Source organism: Lagopus muta, chromosome 1 (assembly GCF_023343835.1).
Source record: "Lagopus muta isolate bLagMut1 chromosome 1, bLagMut1 primary, whole genome shotgun sequence".
Taxonomy (NCBI): domain Eukaryota; kingdom Metazoa; phylum Chordata; class Aves; order Galliformes; family Phasianidae; genus Lagopus; species Lagopus muta.
In genome coordinates this window covers 5,537,875-5,552,885 of record NC_064433.1, presented here as the reverse complement: position 1 = coordinate 5,552,885, position 15,011 = coordinate 5,537,875, and the positions used below count along the sequence as shown (strand labels likewise).

Here is a 15,011-nt window from a genome sequence, read left to right as displayed (position 1 = left end):
AGAATTTCTTTCCAGATTTAAATCACCAATTGCATTAGAAGCTTTTATTCTTTGTCTTTCTCAGTTTTAGATTCTTGACATATTCTTAAGTTACAATTTCTAACCAAGCTTTTTCTTAGGAGCATCTTCTCAAAGCTTCTTCTCAAAGTAACTGTCTTTACACCACCTTGCAAATGCACAATCCACCCTAGAAGAAATAAGTTCTCTATAATCTTTTACAAAATTCTGATTTTAATCAAGTAGTCTTGGACTAAATACCTGAAAAATGCTGACTTGAAATTTTCAGGTTGGCTTTTCAACAAAATTAATGATGAAATGCTCTACTACATACAGGAAACTATTTCTCAGAATATGACATGCCCAGCCCTGGCATCAACAAGAGGAATTGTTATCCTATTTTCAGTAGCAAGTGTGTGGAGAACTGACATAACCTAACCCCAAAAGCTCTTTAGTGCAAATTCACTGTCATAAATGGGGATGCTCATTATACCAGAATGATCCAGTTTTAATATTAGCAGGTGTTATGCAATCTTCCCCAGCATCAGAGTTCCTCAGTCCCAAGCCACACTATCCTTGTTATTCCACTTCCAAAACTCTCTTAAGCAGAAAACTTAGCATTTGCATCAATTCCCTGAGGATCTAGGAAGAAAATACACTATGGCCCTCTGGGGCTAAGTGTGTATGGTGAAGTATATGAATAAATCTGTCAGTTTTGAATCATTAGGAATGAATGGCTTTAGGGTTGATTTTAAATGGGTGCCAGAATATCTCAGGGTTTTGCTAGACTGACAGGATGGGCACGATAAGTTTATATTATTCTTCTTGTTTGGACAGGGTTAATGGGAGCGTTACTAGGAATTGTGTGGGAGCTAATTGTATTAACAAGGAAATATAGAAAGCCAAACAGTGACAGCTGGATGTCATAGACATTTTTTCCTAGCAGTCTAGATGGCATAAATCAGTAATGACTCTGAATTTATAAAATTACTTTCAACTCTCTCATAGAATTTCTTTTTCCCTCTGAATTCAAGACAAATCATATAGATATATAGGAGACAGTGCTTTAAAACAATGAGTTCATACATATATTACCTCCAGTATATGCATGCAGATCTTGTTAATGAAAATACTGCCATTGGTACAAGTCATGGAAAAGTACATCAGTTACCTTGTCTTGGAAGTCTGAACTTCTGAATTACATAGACTATGGTTAAAATACTTTACAATCCCTAAGAAAAGGAATGATAATCTTATAATGTCAATTGTAGCTTTGAGTCTAGCTCTCCTAGCTAATCTAGCTCTTTCTAGGACACAAGGTGTGATCTTCTGTACATTTATGTGAATAGCCCGGAAAATGCCCAAGCAATTCAATATTGAAACACTTAAGGTTTGATTGGTAAATGCCCTAAGAACTTCAATCTACATGTTATTTGATATCGAGTTAGTGACAATTTTTTCTGAAAGTCAAAATTGCCTGACTGCTCTAGAGTTCATTTAACAGAGGTAACAAAAAGGGCCTCACAAGTGCTAAATTTGCTGTTTATAAGTGCTTATATCAGCAGAGCTAAACCCAAAATTACAATTAAAGCTTGAAATAAAAAAGCAAAAGCTCTAACTGTGGGGGAGGACCAACTCATATGTGAATCTCATTGGCACCGAAGAACATGTGACCAGTGACATGTACTTATTTTAACCTGCCTTCAAAATATTTGTATTTGATTCAGTGTATTAGAGAATACGTTGTTTGATACTTCAAAATTGTCATTCATGAAGACTATCAGGATGTCATCTCCAGATTGCCCCAGAAGAACTGTCATGTCACTGCTCTGTGCAAATAAAGAAAGCAAGAAAGATCCCCACTGCATCTGGTAATCCTGAGGTCATGTTGTGAAGGCGTATTCTCTCAAATTATGGAGCTACTCTGGTATGATGATAGAGAGAATGAAATATAGTTATAGGATAATAATTAATTAAAACATCCCAACACCATAGAACTGTGTTGAACTTGAGAAACAAGTGATATTCTGTGAACTATTCTGCATGACTTAGTCTTGCGTTAATAAACAATATTAGAGATCGTGTTCAAGCATAAGTGAGCTGAGCCTTTGAGGAATACTAAACAATTAGTTTACTTAGTAGACTCCAAAGAATACTCCCTGGCTGTCCACTACAGCAGGCACAGACACCTATCAGCACTCGGACTCATGGATGCAGTCAACCTTGTCTTCTAAGACAAACGTCATATTGCTGTACACAACTACCTGCCACATTAAAACTGCTCCAATATAGAGTATACACTAATACAGAACAGGATTTCTGCCTAGTGACATTTGTTCAAGAAAAAAAGGTGTCATTCCTTATAAACTACATATCTTCACTGGTGATCAGATGTTTTTTATTCCTATAATATCCACAATGAAGACCCACATTTCTCTAGAGAAGCATCAAGAGACAGTAATCTAGTTTTGCACTTTTGCTGTCAGTTCTCTAAACTGCCTAGATATCCTGGTGAATTGTGATGCTTTTCTTGTTTTAAAAGCATGGAAAAGCATGAAATACCAGAGGTTCTAGAAAAAAAAGAAGATAAATTTAGAGATGACTGTGGTAATATGGTTAGTGATGAGTTGATGTTTGGAATAGATGATCTTAGTGGCATTTTCCAACTTAAATGATTCAATGATTCTATCCTAAGATACAGCGCTCTCTGAACTTATCCAGTCTGGGACTTTCCTGAGGAACAAAAATAGATACAGCTGCAATAAGAAATTCTGAAATTATTTTTCAGAGGTAATAGATAATTATTTATTTGTTTATTTATTTTGGCCATGCTATTACATGGCAGTTTTTCTTTTGACTTCTAAACCCTTAATTGTGTTCTGACATTTTGGTCTCATCCACTTTCTCAACTAGTTTATTGTTTATTGCAGCTATGAATTTTCTGACAAAGCAGAATTCTGTGGAAAAATGTCAATTCTTAAATATGGTGCTCTGAGAAATGTTTGCTGTCTCTCTTTTTATATTCTTGAAATTATACTAAAGCAGGTTTCTATTAGAAATTGTCTTGGCCTGTTGTTGGCTTATCTGATAGAAGACAGATCTTGAGAGGCTCTGAGATTCCTCAGTGCATCAACTGCCTTCAAAACAAAGGTGTTAGAGTTTTTGGCACCTTCAGCTGAAGCATGGTCAAGACATGGGCTGCTTTAGGAACAGGAAATCTAGAGAAACTCAGGGTTTTAAAATGTTCATCATTTCCCAGTAAATAAGTCTAGCAATTGAGAAATCCATTCCAAACAGTTTAAGACCTCAGTAGGAAAGGGAATATGAAGAAGGAAAGAGGTCAAGAATGAAAGAGGTTCAGATGATTTGTTTAATCTGGACAGTACAGAGTTCAAAGACTTATCTCAGCTTTGCTTCCTGGAGTGTTCCTGCTCTTTTATCTGCTTATTTTCACATCAAGTGGTAGTTTCCAGCTTTTGTGGAGTCCTGCAAACATCAAGGTGAGCTTCAAGGTCCACAGTTCTTGGCCATCTCATATATCATAAAATCATAGAATCACCAAGGTTGGAAGAGACCTCCAAGATCATTCAGTCCAACCATCCACCTACCACTAATATTTCCCCTCTAAATCATGTCCCTTAGAACAATGTCTATATTTTCTTGAATGCTTCCAGGGATGGTGACACAACCTCCCTGGGTGGTTGAGCACCTGACCTCTCTTTCAGAGAACAAATTTTTTCCTAACATCCAACCTGAACCTCCCCTGATGCAACTTGAGGGCATTCCCTCTCATCCTGTTTCTAGTTATGCAGCAGAAGAGGCTGGCCCTCACCTCACCACAGCCTCCTTACAGGCAATTGTAGAGGGCGGTATGTATGATCTCCCCTGAGCTTTCTCTTCTCCAGATTGAACAATCCCAGTTCCCTCAGCTGTTTCTCACAAGACTTGTGCTTCAGACCTTCACCAGTTTCACTGCCCTTCTGGACATGCCCCAGAGCTTCAGTGTCTTTCTTGCGGTGAGGGGCCCAAAATTGATCTCAAAATTCCTGAGTCTCCACAGTGTTGTATATAGGGAATGTGGGCACACTCAGTCCTATTCCATTGTTTGATTTTAGATAGGTGTTTCGATATTTTGGTTTCAATGTACTTTTTAAAAATCTCCTTAAGAAAAAAAAAAAGGAAATAAAAAAGGAAAACAAGTCAGTCATTGGTAATTGATGAATTGATTGATTAATTTCCTTTTGACAGACTATTTTCCTAATATTTTATTGGAATTTGTTAACATTTGTATGAACATGAAGACTAATAATATGGGCTTTTCATAATCATACTGCTAACTTAGGTGTCATAGCAGCATTTGGGTGATTAATGAAAGGTGTTTACACAGCCACTTATTCCTTTTCATTTCAGCAACTGTGCAAAACTACTTACAGAGACTATGACATGTTGCTCCCTTTATAAAGCAGTTTCCATATGTTCATTAAGGTGGAAAAAAGCCCAAGTAAACTAAATGCAGGAGTCAGCTGAAACCTGCGGAGGATCAGTTCTTCAGTGCATTGTGCTTTCTTCTTTGATTTGCAGCTAACATATTTCTGGACTTCTGATATCCTTCTTATATTGACCCTGGAGAATCAGCATTTTGTTTATGTGGTTTGACTTCTTTTCCCTCTTTTTTTTTTTAAAGGTTACACTTAGTGACATAGAGAAAGATGTCTCAGAGCAGGAAAGTATTCTGCTGCATTCGAAGGATGGCATATTAGGGTATTTGCTTCTCTCTCTATGTTTTTAAAGAACACATTTATCTTGAGGACTTCAAAATCTCTGGAGGAGAGCATCTTAAATGAAGAATCAAAATATTTCAGGTTTCTCATCACAACTGTGAATTGAAAAATAAGCACTTTTACACTGTGTTCACTCTCCTCGATCAAGGACTTTCTGCAGCCTGTGTTGAAGACTTTTTGAATGTGCACCCTAAGTGACAATCACAGAATGGCTTAGGTTGGAGGGAACCATAAAGACCATCAAGCTCCAATGCTCTGCCATGGGCTGGGTTGCCATCTGCTAGATCAGGTTTATCATGGAACTGAACTGCTGCAACCATCAGAAGAAAATCCAGTACGGCAAAGTTTAACAAAATGCTCTGACACCACCGCCACTCACTTGACTCTTTGCAATAAGGGTAGTTAGGCACTGGGACAGGTTGCCTAGAGAGGTGGTGGATGCCTGCTTCTTGGATACATTCAAAGTCAGGCTGGATGGAGGTCTGAGAAACATGATCTAGCTGTTGATATCCCTGTTTCATTGCAGGGGAGCTGGACTAGAAGACCTTTAATGGTTCTTTCCAACTCAAATGATGCTATGATTCTAATAACTCCCTCCTTTTGCTGCCTTCTTTTTCTCTTGGTTACCTCTGTTGCATCACTACAGACGAGGGAGCAGTGGTATGTACTGGAGCTCCTGCTTTGACTTTCAAGTTTAGGAAACAAAGAAAAGCAGCTTAAAGCCTTCTTCTGTAGTGGTCTTGTATTTTTTGCATTCATAACAATGGGAAAAGTGCAGAAAATAAACTGAGGTCTGCAAAGAGTTTTCCAGGTCATTATTTCTGTCCTGGACGTAGACAGAAATCTGGATGAGAGAGGCTGTTTGTACACTGATGTTTAGTATTTCTATATTGAGAAGTCAGTTCTCCTACTTGAAGGAGGGAACTCGGTCATCTAAAATCCTGGGAAGAGGAGAAAGAGTTTCCTAGGTTAATGTTAATGGAAGACAGCATATTATTTAAAATCCTGGAAACAAAGAGATATGACCGTGTCACATGAAGATAATTTATCATGATTCAGCTTGGTAACTATGAAGAAATAGAAATCCCATTCCATGTAAACTAGTGTCTCATGCATAGTTAACTTTGGATGAGAGCAAAAATAGCTTAGGGAAATTGGGAACTTGCCTTTCATGTTTGTTCTGACTTCTGCATTGCACAATGAGGTTACTTCTTATGCCTTCTCTTTTTGACATGGATTTTTAGCATTTTCATAGATTCTGGACCAGTATCTATCTCACTTGAAGGGACAGAGAATAGGATCCCAGAACATTCTACCACTCAGTGAGAAACATTCTGCTCAGATACAAAGGAAAGTGTTTTAATATGTATGAAATCTGAGAAAAAAATGTGCCATTCCACTGCTGCTGGTGATTAAATTAGTCAGGTGCCTTCTCTCCTTCTAGTACAGTCACTCTGCTGTGGACTCAGGCATGAAGATACCTATTTTGAACCCCAAATACCTTTGAGATGGAACATCTCAGTTCAGCAGAGTACACTACTGTAAAGCATAACCAGCAGGACAAATATAGATGCACTGAAGTGTTAAAATCGTGCTCATGTGTCTCAAGAATATAGACAGTTGACACAGGTTGTGTTTTTTCTCAGTCTGCAGTTATCTAATGGACTTCTTACATCCTGTACTGAAAGACTATTTATACTGACAGAAATATTAGTATATCCTGGTAGTGCATTATCAGATATAAGTGCATTATCCATTTGTTGGACATAAGGATATCAGTGACACTTGTTTCTGTGTATTGCACATGGCTTCCTTTTGAAGCTTTCTGTTTCTGGTTTTTAATAGAAGCAGCATCTATATATATAAGAATGTATGCTCTGTGATATGTGAATACGTCCATTTGCCACTTCAGCTGACTTTATTGGAACTACAATATGACCAAGGAGTGCAATCATAGCAGTTATCCTACTTTTTTTTCCCTCTCTGATCATGTTTGTATTCAATAATATCCTAAATACTTCATAAAAACATTCAAAAAATTAAAACTTGATGGAGAAAGTATGGGCTCCTTCAGTTCCTCCTTCAGTTACTGTCTTGTACTTCCTAATGTCTTGTAATTGAAAGTTCTAAAATTTGTCTTGACCTTTACTTATTATTGACAAGGAAGTGAGCAGGTGAATACACTTAAGGAGAGCAAAATTTAAGAACTTTTTGTTTCAATATAGAAACCTTTTATATTTTGGAATTCATATAATTTAGTAAGGAGTGGATTTGACAGCTGTACTGAACTATACATGTTAGAATTCAGAATTCTGTATGGTTTGTATTTATAAGAGACAGCATTTTCGTAAAGTTTACACCTTAAAATACTGAACTGTCTGACATGGCATGGACATATTAGTATGGGAATATTGAGTACTGCAGCTGCCTTTTGCAATCATAGCTTGGCACCTGATGTATAATACTCTCCTCAAGAAAATGATTAGGCAGCGGTTCATGTAAGAGATCTGCATGTTAAACAGCTGAGGTTGCACTGGGCTACTCTATCTGCGGAAAGGCACTTGCTGGTAAAATATGCTCATGCACCTGGGAATGGTTTCTTCCTCCAGTCTAGCCCATGAAACAAAAATTATCTGAGTTTGCATATTTTCCTCTTCTCAGCTTATCAAGAACAAATTGACATAATAGTTTCACATATGACAATCATATCCTCAAGAATTACCTCAGCTAATTTTCCTCATGGGGGTCATTCAGACCTGGTATTTGAGGATGGTCTGATGGAAAGCTACAGATTCATTATTGTATCTTCAATGAATTGCTGTCCCTTTAATTTTTTTGTACACTTTTTATCATCAAACATTTTGGATTAAAATATTTTACTGATCTTGAGCCCAAACCACTTCATTTTCTGCCGTGTGACTTGGCAAATATGATGGGAATGCATACGTAGATAAAAAACAATTGCAAATTTGTTTTCAGGGCATCTACTGTATGGGACAATACTTTTTGGTGGATGACAGCTACTGGTAAAATTAGCTCAAAAATACAGAACATCTCTTTGCACAACAGGATCTTAAAAAGAATACAGATAAACTGACTACAGAAGACAGTGTAAACCTGAGTGCACTCAGCTGTCTATACTCTTATGTCTTCCTTTTGAAATCTGGTATTTAAAGATATATTAGCCACATTAATTTATGGAGCAAATCCTGAAAAATTATAAATCTGGATTAGTGTCTGTTAACTTGTACTAAGTTCTATTTGACATTTAACCAAAGCATCACCATTTCTTCAGTATCCAGTGCTGTAGGAAGGTACAAGTACAATACCAAGTGAGAAAAGGCATTCAGGATAAAACTGTAACTATCAGACAAAATTCTCTGCTGGCATAACTCGAAGTATTTCCAAGCCAGGTCTTTCAGAATAGCCCCTTTGTCTCCAATTAATTTTTTGTATTCACTTTATAATAAGCAACTTTCCAAGCAATGAGAATTGTTAGCTGCATGACTCCTGTTAAAGTCAATAAGAGTCATGTGGCTAAAACCCTGAGTGATGCTTGAATTTATTGGAAATTGGGATGTGATGCTGAGGGCACTTCTACTGTTTGGTCTTCCTGCCCAATCATTGCTTTTTACTTGGTAATGTCACCTCTTGTTTTCCTACTTGCTGGAATCTCCCTGCCGAACCTTTCTATCCCATCCCCAATATTCTTTCATACTAAAAATAAAAGAGTCTCCTCTCTAGAATCATTATTGCCTCATGCCCTTTTGTTTGATTTTTTTTTTCTATATGGATGTTTTCTTCAGCCTCAGTTGCTGCTAAAATTGGCTCTTGGCTGCAGTGAATCATGGCATTGTTCAATCAGTCATGTTTGCACAGTACTTTAGAAACTGGTTTGATGAAAGATGCTCTGCAAAAAAAAGCTGAACTCCTTAGCACTCATTCTGAAATGCTAAGGGTTAAAATACTGTCAAGTCTGACTAATGCTATTTCTTTGCTCAACATGAGTAACTAACAGGTATCACCAATCGTTACTTAACAATTTCTTGTTCCTCCAAAATGATATGAACACATCATGGTATATTTGCAGCACTTTTGCTTCCTCCAAAATCAAGGAGAAAGTTTCCACTGATAGGAGAGTTGCAGATTTTAGCTCAAGATACATTTTAACGAATGTGAATATGGGTTACAAAATCCAGACTTAATGAGCACTGCTGTAGGAATTACTGGTTGGTAACTGAAGGCAGCCTTTCACTCGAAACACCAAAACAACTTTTTGTTTGGCTCCCTACACATTTTATTCTACGTTGCATATGGGCAATTTGCAAATTTAGATATGATCCTGGGGATGGTTTGCTTTAAACAAAACAAACATAAAATTAACCCATTTTTTACTGTACTGGTTAGGGCATCTGCCCCGATTACATCTGGGATACAGCCAAACATAATGCTTCCTCCAGGGATTCCTGGAGACGTTTTCAACGAAATGGAAAAAGAGACTCTTCACAGATGAAGATTTATTCTTCTCCCAGAGGTGTCTGTGAACATTTGAATTGAAAAAAGAAAAAAGAAAAAAAAAAAAGTTTTATTAAATGACAATGTACTGGAGTTTACATGCGGTTTTAAGGACAGCGTATAGGAAAATTATTAATGATTGAGTCTGAGTATTGTACAGCTCTATAATAAAAGATAGAGACTGTCCAGTATCCTGAAGAGAAAACTCAACACAGATTCCTTCAGGCATTATATGTTTTTCAAAAGTAATCTCAGGATTGAAAATCAAATCTATCAAGAAATAGAATTCGAGCAGCTTGGGACCTTGCCAGCCAGCCTGGTTTAAGGTATAGCTAAAGTAGACTGAAGATTATCTTCAAGGAATGTACTGAAGAGCAACAGAGCACTAAATGAATATAAAACTATTTCTGGGACAGGAGCTGCTGAAAAACTCATCAAGTTATCGTAATATAACACGAAAAAACTATGTAAAAAATCACTGCTTCTGTGCAAAAGAGTTTCAGTCAAAAAGCTTTTTCTGTTTTATTTATCACTGAGTATTCATATGAAGGTTCCTGGACTTTGGGATCTTTGTCCATGAGAAGTGCAGCAGCTACTCTGTGAATGTCAGTCCTCCAACATCACTCCTTGCCCTCATTCCCTAGGGCTGTGTTTAGTCTTTTTCTCATAAATCTCATCCCCAGTCTTATCTCTGTTACAACCAGAATAATGCAAATTAGTGACAACAGCTGTGATGTTTTCTTTAGCGTTTATGATCAAAAGGAAAGGATGAACGTTCTCAGTATATTTACTTTTCCAGGAGAAATGGGAGGAAGCATTATTTTCAATCTTACATCAAATGTAATCAGGGCCCAAACTAAGTTGCGTATTTCCATTTGACAGACTTCAAAGTGATCTCTGCTCAATTTCTGACAACTTTCCTGTGGATCATTTATCATGGTAATGTTTATCAAACTAGTTTTGTAAGTTTTCCACATTTTATTTTAGAAGTCCAGTTTTTGTCCTGAGGTATACTTCCTGACTGAACAAAGAAAACAAGAAACTATGAGACCTGATAGTAGCCTTCCAGTATCTAAAAATGGCTAATTTGACTCTTCAGTAGGGTCTGTTGTCGTAGGACAGGGGGAAATGGTTTCAAAATAAAAGAGGGGAGATTTAAACTTGATATAAAAAGGAAAATTTTTGTTTTGGTAAGGGTAGTGAAACGTTGGAACAGACTGCACATAGAGGTGATGGGTATTGCATCCCTGAAGACCTTAGTGATCAGTATGGATGGGTTCTGCCATCTTCTGTCTCAGTATGTTGCTCTGAGCAACATGATGAACTTTTCAACTTTTTCAAATATAAAATAAGTAAAATGAGAGTATAAAATAAAAATGCTAATAGCACTAGTAGGATTCTGGAGAGGAAAATGAAAGAAAGCTTTGTTTTTGAGAGAGAGAAAAAAAATAATTAAGAAAAAAACTAAACGTACCTGAAGTAAATCTGACTTGATCTAAATTTGAGCTGCCTTGGAGAAAGAAAAAACTGTGTCACACTATGAAACAACCAAATGAACCAATCTCCCAGCTAAAAGATTTAGTACAGAGAGTTAGTTTTAAGCTAAAGAAGACCAGCTCTTTAATCTTTTTGCTTGATTTTCCTTTTAAACACAGTCATCCATTTAGCTCCCTGCTGTCCTCATGAAGAATTTCCTTATGATGAAATCAGGGTTCGGAGATTTATTATGCAACGAGGAGAGTAGGTTCAGGCTGATAAAGGCTTCCTGGGTGAGCGAAGGATGCTTAATGCCAGGGAAGATACTCTTTTAATGTGAGGTTCTTGACCATTTATTACATAAAAATGTTAATCTGATAGCGTTTCTAATCTGCTTGTTATCAGCAGTGGTTGCTTGGTGTTAAAGACAAGATAAAAGCAAGAGCTGAAGAAGCAGATTTGGGAAGCACTCACTCAGTTAGCATGCAGGATACAACACACCTGCTTCCCATTTATCTGTTCCTGCAGAATAAGGAGGAGAAGGCTCTCGTTTGCGATAACACAGCTGCTCAGCCGTCAGATTGGGCCTGGTGTGCAATGCTAAAAGGACACTGCACAGGAGATAAGCTGTGATAAAAAGACAGGGGCAGGCACTTCCTAGGAAACTCTGCAGAGCAGAGGAGGATTTGCTTTGCCTGCCATTTCAAGGGGTTCTCCAAATGCAAAATATTTAATCTTCTCTTACCTATCCACGTCTTCACCCCAGAATGTTGCGTGTGCCACAGAATTAATGAAGTCCAACATTCTACCAGTTTCCATATCTGCTGTCCCTAGAGTTTGTCCACGCTAATGCCTGGGTTTGTTCTCCCTGTGAAATCCCAGGAGGCAAGAGACATTGAGAACTCTGACCAGCCCTGGCTTTCATGCATGCAGAACCAGTTGCTGGTGTAAAAGAGAGTGACTGGCAAACCAGGCTGCAGTCTGCTCACAGGCTCAGAAGTTATCAGGAAGGGTGGCTCAGAGGACAAGCACTGTTATCACATAAGCCTTGTTTCCTAAGAACACCAAGATAAAAGTTATATCTCTCTGCAAGACCAAAATACAATCTTTTTCTGGATGGAATGGACTCAATAGCAAGGTTTTTTTTAGCTTTTGTTTTGTTTTGTTGGCTTTTAAGTTTACACAAACATTTGTAATCAGTGGAATACTTCATTTCAGAAGATACTGAGGGCTAAATTTGGCTTCTTTAAGATGATAACATGACCAGTCCAAGTTTTTCCTGATGAGGGAGACCTGAACTTATTTTCTACTCTGAAAGTCTTGTTTTCCACAACCTAGATGAGTACTGCAGATGCCAACCACTTTTTATTTTACTTTATTTTAAGGCAACCACTTCTTACCCAAATGAAATATTTTCTGTGAAATTTCTGTCAAAATCTGTATACTACCTTAGAAAGAGGTTACTTGGCAGTGTAGCATCTGCTAGCACAAACTCACACTATTGAGAAGTTACCAGCTATGCCATGGGCTGGAATGGGTACAGTCTGTGCAGCTGCACACACATTGGCTTTACTGTAAACTATGGGGAAGTCCTGGAATCCATTTATGAACCACATAAATATTAAACAACATTGACTTCACTAGCTACTTTGAGATTACAGGGTAGTGTGGAAGTTGGCTCATCAAAATGAGATAAATGGGCAGAGCTGGGTGGGTTCCTCATGGATGCTGCCCACAGTTTTCTATGTGGTGCGGTCAGTGTTCTACTAGAAATACTGTACCAAACCAGGTACTGCACTTTGGGCACAACAACCCCATGCAGCGTTATAGGCTTGGGGATGAGTGGCTGGATGAGTGTGAAGAAGAGAAGGACCTGGGGATGTTGGTTGATGCTTGGCTGAACATGAGCTGACAGTGTGCCCAGATGGCCAAGAGGGCCAACGGCATCCTGGCGTGCATTAGAAATAGTGTGGCCAGCAGGAGCAGGGAGGTAACTGTCCCCCTGTACTCAGCACCGGTGAGGCTGCACCTCGAGTACTGTGTTCAGTTTTGGGATCCTCACTATAGGAAAGAAGTTGAGGTCCTGGAGCGTGTCCAGAGAAGGGCAGCAAAACTGGTGAGGGGTCTGGAGCACAAGTCTTATGAGGAGCATCTGAGGGAGCTGGGATTGTTCAGTCTGGAGAAGAGGAGGCTCAGGGGGGACCTCATTGCACTCTACAACTTCCTGAAGGGAGGTTGTAGTGTAAAAGGGTCTGGCCTCTTCTCCCAGGCAACGAGCAGGACACGGGGAAATGGCCGCAAGTTGTATCAGAGGAGGTTTAGGTTACATAAGGAAGAACTATTTCTCTCAGAGAGTGGTCAGGCACTGGAATGACCTGCCCAGGGAGGTGGTGGAGTCGCTGTCCCTGGCAGTGTTCAAGAGGCATCTGGATGACGTGCTGCCTGATATGGTTTAGTGCTAGTGGTGGCAAGGGTGATGAGGAGACGGTTGGACTAGATGATCTTGTAGGTCGTTTCCAACCTTGTGATTCTATGATTCTATGATTCTATGAAACCTTGTATCCTACTAAGATTTCTTTATTCATGTATGTTAAATTCAAGGCAAACACAGATTAGCAATTCCATATCATAGACATATCAATTCACAAAGAAAGCCATGCTTACAGTGAACAAAACTCTCAAAGACAAAGCATGCCTAATAAAATTTTGAGTGTATGTCACTTAGTCAGACATTCATTTGCTGATTCCCTCAACTGCATTTCAAAATGTTTGTATTGGAGAGAAACTCAGCTGACAGCACAGAGCACTTGAAGCTCTAAATTTCCCCAAAGAGCACAAGAAATTTTAGCTGAGGACCTCCAAGATTCCCCAGAGTAACCAGCCAATGCCTTGCTGCAAAGATTGTTCAGATGAAGGATCTGTCTTGAATTTAGATCTGGGAGTTCTTTGCTCATACCAGCAGTCAGAGAAGACTTCACAGGTGTAGGTTTCTGAGGAATGATGTATCTGGACAACATATGATCATTTCGCACCAAAATTCAAGTTTATCTGATAAATTTAAACCCCGTAATATTCATTTTGTTTTGGGAAACAAAGCAAAAATCTACCAGATTACAGATGTATGTATATAGAGCACAAACAAGAATGTCAGATAATGAGCTCCTGAAGATGCTGAAGGGACTGGAGCACCTATCCTGTGAGAAATGGCTGAGAGTGACATTCCAACTTAGAGAAAAGGAGGCTCAGGGGAGAATCTCACCAATGTTTACAAAAATAAAAATTGAAGGGAGGGTGCAGTGAAGATGGAGAACAGATGTTGTCAGTGGTGCCTAGTATCAAGACAAGAGGGAATGGGCACAAAATAGAGGTTCTGTTTAACAAGAGGTTCTGTTCAACATCAGAAAGGATTCTATGCTCTTTGGGTGACTGAAACTTAGAGAGGTTTCAGAGTCTTCTCCTTGGAAATCTTCAATTGCCATCTTTCCATAGTCCTGGGCATCATGCTCTTCTGTACAGAATTTGGACCAAATGATGCACAACGTCCTTTCCAGCTCTAACCATTCAGTTATTCTGTGATTTTCAACTAAGTGTTCTCTCATTTACCAGGCAAACATCTGTGTAAACATCCTCTGTATCAGGTACTAAATATGTTAACATTTCTGGGGCTGCAGGAGATGGTTCTTTCTATGGCAGAAACTTGAGTGCCTCTGAGTTAATGGAGTGTGTTAACAAATGGATTCCAACTGAACTCTAGTGGTAGGATGCAGGAAAGAGAGAATAATAAGAGAAACAGTCACAGGCACAAAAACCCATGGCTTTATACATCAAGTCCAACATCCAAAAGCAAATTGGAAGTCAGCACTGGCTGCTGAGAATAGGTGTCATGTGTGCTATACGCCAGTTCTACTAAGTAAGCAATCAATATATTTACTCCCTGGATAGAATACAATTTTGCTGTTGTGACAGTGCTACTACTTTGTAGAAGAAAAATGACTCCATTGAGTTTGTGATCCCTATCTGCTTAGAGTTCTCAGTACTGTAAAGATATTTTTAAAGATAACTGAAAATCGTAAATTAACAGAGTTAATATTGCAGTACACTAAAGCAAAGAAATTCAGATGCAGAATAAAATCCAATGACTAGTGATTAGCCTAATCTGTTTTACTAAGATACTGCCAAGCTATGTTCAAGGCTTCAGCGGCCTGCACTAACTCTGCAATACTTAGAGATTTCAGGATGGAT

At 38.5% G+C, this 15,011-nt stretch overlaps 1 protein-coding gene across 1 annotated transcript in view; it reads right to left on the bottom strand.

Moving 5' to 3' along the window:
* Positions 1 to 15,011, bottom strand: part of CELF2 (CUGBP Elav-like family member 2) — a 564,102-nt gene that overhangs the window by 529,668 nt on the left and 19,423 nt on the right. The window lies entirely within an intron of this gene.